We start from the raw sequence: 4,277 nt of genomic DNA on the forward strand, positions 1-4,277 counted from the left end.
TTTTTTTTGAGAGATTTTTGCTGTAGGGTGCATGCGCTTGCCAGACAGACAGAGAAAGACAGAGAGATAGAAAGAGAGAAATCACCTCCCAGGGGGGATGGCCACGTCGCAATCCCTTCTCCTCCATTCTCCTCTTGGGATCTTGGGCACGCATGCACATGCACCCGGCATGAGTTTAAGCCACCGGGTCCAAGACTCAAGCCACTGGGTCTGAGACTCGAACCACGGTCAACTACGTGGGAGTCCAGCAACATAGCCATTACGCTAACTGCTGGTCCCATTTCTATCTTTTCTTAACTCAGGGAATTGTAAGAAACTTTGCAACTTTTCCATTAATTCCTTTCCCTAAAACAAGAATCAGTTCCTGTTGTATGCATTTACAAACCCTGATTGATAAGTACCTCATGCCTTTCTATTTCCTCTATCATTTTATTTGACTTGAGCCCCTCCTTGATTTTCATTTCCTTTAAGACTTCCCTTGACATGCTTTTCATCCTCATCTCCCCTTTCTCCAAATCTCTGCTCCTAGCTGGAGATGGTAAAAGACAGCATGATACACTTTGTTGTCACACGTCTTACAGTGGGAACTATCCCTGCTGCTGCCTGGAAGTGACTTTCTTGCATTCAGGTTACTGAATGATGCATAAATAGACACTACTGTATCTGAATAGATGAAGTACATCATAGGTCTTGTGATGTCATGCTGTGCTTATATTCATTAGTCATTTTGTTACTTGCATGCTTTCATTTGCTATGAACATGCATGAATCTATTTTTAGGAAGTTTCTTTTCCTGCATGATCAATTTCAATTGCTTAGAGACATATGATTCCAGAATGCTTTAATTTTACTGACATTCCTTCTCTTTCACACAGGTCTGTGGGAGCTTAGATATTGTTCATGTAAAAGGCCTAACTTCTGATGTTTTTCATTTTAGTACATAACCAGTTCCTTCCAGCCAGAATGCTAACTTGAAATTATGAAAAAGTTATTATGCTGACATTTAAATTTATTTGGTGGTAAATGTGACAAAACTCTCTTTAAATACCATAAGGGAGAAAGTTCTAACAAAAAAAATATTTTATAGATTTTCAATTACTTTTTAAAAAGCAATAATGTAGACACATTTTTGAGTATGTGAAAACAACAAAGTATCACAGTTGAAGCCCAACTCTAGGCAATTAATTTTACTAGTAAATCTTGTTCTAAGGTCAGCAGAATAATTTTGAGTGTTTTTAAAAAGTCCAAATGCTGACAGTACAATAAATATACTGTATTGCTATACACAGGAATTACAGATTGCTAAATAATATGAGACCTCTTAGAGCATCTGCACAACAGCTTGAAAATGAAGTACGAACTCAGACAGAAAACTTCATTCAAATACTTTTTATTTTTTTTAAGAAGAACTCCTTGATATTATATAACATAAGAGTTGGCCCTTTATTCAGTGAAAAACATGGTAAGGAGGGTGTTAGTTTTCTATTGCTGCTATAAGAAGTTACCACAAATTTGTTGGCTTACAACAATTCAAATTCATTATCTTACAGTTCTGTGGGTTAGAAGACTAATGGTGTCTCATTGTACTAAAATCAAGTATTGGCAGGGCTGAGTTCATCTTTGGAGGCTCTAGGGGAAAACCTATTTCCTTACCTTTTCTAACTTCTAGAGGCTGTTTACCTCCTTGACTCCTGGCTCCTATTCTCTATCTCAAAGCCAGTAACACTGTATCTGTGTTAGCATTTTCAAGAGTCATATCTCTTTGACTCCATTTTGAAGGATGCTTGTGATTCATTGGGCCCATCTGGATAATTCAGGACACTTTCCCCATTTTATAGTCTGCTGATCTGAAAGCTTAAATTCCACCTGGCAACTTAATTTCCTTTTGCCATGTAACCTGACATATTCACGAGTTCTAAGGGTGTAGATATCTTTAGGTCAGGGGATACTGTGCCTAGCAGTGTTGCTACACAGCTATGATAAAGCAGGTAGATATACAAGAGTCACAGGAAGTATCGTGAACCCTAGAAATACTGCAAGAATGTCCTGGAACTGGCTACACAAAATGTAGTTCATGAATTAATGCACGACTTCCTAAAGGCTTGTTAGAAAGGAAGGACTGTGGGCTTCACCACAGACCTACTGATACTAGATTTCTTATCAAGATCTTTATATGAGATCATATGTATATTAAAGTGTGAGAAGCAAGGTTCAAAAGAGGGGGGCTCTCTTCCCTTTCTTGAACCAGAGGAGTTTCAACTATATCAGCTTCAGTTATTAAATTATTACTAAATTTTCATTTGAAGATATTGGATGGTGATTGAAAGAACTATGAAAACCTCAGCTGTACAAGATACAGTGGCATCCTCTTCTCAGTCATTACTATTCTCACCATGAACCTGTGTCTTCACATAATATCAAGGAGATCCTGCTTGTATAAAAAGGAATCAGAATTTATTGTTGGCTTTATTTTCTTCCCGGGGGGGAGGGGAGGAGGAGGTAGGATAGGTAAAAAATAGTAGACAGCCAGTTGTTAAACTTCCAGAAGATGAAAAGAGGAGTCTGAAAATAATAGACCTGAAAACATAATCTCAATCCCTGATAAAAATATAGAACAGACTAAAAAAACAATTGTGAGCACTTAGAATAACTTTGGAATCATGACATAAAACTACAAATGAATTTACTGGTGCTATGGTTTGAATGTATCTTCCAAAATTCATGTGTTGAGATTCACGAGACATTCTGAAGGTATTAAGTAGGTGGAAACTTAATCTGTATATGGGATTAACAGGTGGGGTCATTGGGAGATGATTAAGATTCAGGGCAACAGTGTGAGTCGCCCATGATTGAATACTGGTGATAAGAAGGGGGAATGAGACAGACACATTGACACAGATGTGAACACATGCTTGTTCTGTCTTGCCATGCGATGCCTTCTGCTATGCTATCCCCTGGCATGAAGACCTCATCAAATGTAACTGCTTGATATTGGACCTCTAAACCCCACCCATGAACTAAATAGGCCTCTATTTATAAATTACCTAGTCTCGGGGCCAGCTGTTGGCATAATGGTTAGATGCTGGATTCCCATGTGGCCAACCACAGTTCAGCACTGGACCCGGCAGCTTCAAACTCACACTGGGTGTGTGAACATGTGTTCCCAAAATCCTGAGAGGAGAATGAAGGAGAAAGGGTTGCAGCATGGGTGGTGGTGGTGGGGGGTGATTTCTCACTTTCTCTCTCTCCAATGAGGGGAATATGCCCTATAGCAAAAATCTCTCTCAATAAACAAATAAATAAATAAATAACTTAGTCTCAGATATTTAGTTATTAACAAGGAATAGACTAAAACAATTGAACACAAGGCACAATAAACTTTATATCACTTTGTAATAGAATTGCTTATATGTCAAATTGGGAAAATATACACATTATGCCTTAACTTGAGTAAGGCACTGATATGACTTATATGGTGAAGCACTGAATATGATTTATAAATGCATTGATCAAATGTGGAATGGATGATGGAAGTGATTGCACTACTCATTTTTATAAAAGCCATTTAAGAAAATGAAAGAACAACATTTTGTTTTATGTTTTCCCTCTGATCTTCAGGCAATTTCAAGGGGATAATAAGTAAAATGTATGGTCTGGGGAACCATACTTAAAAATTGTCATCCTTAAAAGGAATGCTATGATAAAATCACAGTGTACTTTGCCTATGTTGAAAGTAAACTTCTCTATATATCAGCAGACAGAGGTAGAGATTTGCTTAGAGCAATAGAAATGAAGATGATCTAGGATTTTAACTGATCACAGTTTCCCATGAGCTCATAATGCAATGCAGCTGAATGAGGGCAGGGAGCAAGCCTTGCTTAATTATGAATTTTCAAAGCCTAACCTAAAATGTAGTACTTACTATGATACAGGTACTTGATAAATATTTACTAAATGAGTAAGTCTTGAATTCTCTAGGAGTTAGCATTATGTCTAGTTGTAGTACTAGAAATCTAGTCTATGAGATAAGGTGATTCACACTCAAAATATTACATCTGCTTCGGGGGACATTGTTTTTAGAATTCATTGACAAAGTGCTATGAAAAAGAAACGATTAGAAACCCTGTTGGAGTAAAACTTAACTTGTGTTATTTGGGGCATATTTTAACAGAACAAAGAAATAAAAGTGGACATTTTTAAATAGATATTATTATTATTATTATAGGTTTCTGCCTTAGCATGCCACATATTTGCTGGAGAGAGAGAGAGACAGAGAGA

General features: G+C 37.2%; 1 pseudogene; it reads right to left on the bottom strand.

Moving 5' to 3' along the window:
- LOC102490657 (tRNA (cytosine(34)-C(5))-methyltransferase-like) overlaps nt 1-4,277 on the bottom strand; it is a 22,095-nt pseudogene that overhangs the window by 15,421 nt on the left and 2,397 nt on the right.

Source organism: Tupaia chinensis, unplaced genomic scaffold (genome assembly GCF_000334495.1).
Source record: "Tupaia chinensis unplaced genomic scaffold, TupChi_1.0 Scaffold149798_1, whole genome shotgun sequence".
Classification (NCBI taxonomy): domain Eukaryota; kingdom Metazoa; phylum Chordata; class Mammalia; order Scandentia; family Tupaiidae; genus Tupaia; species Tupaia belangeri.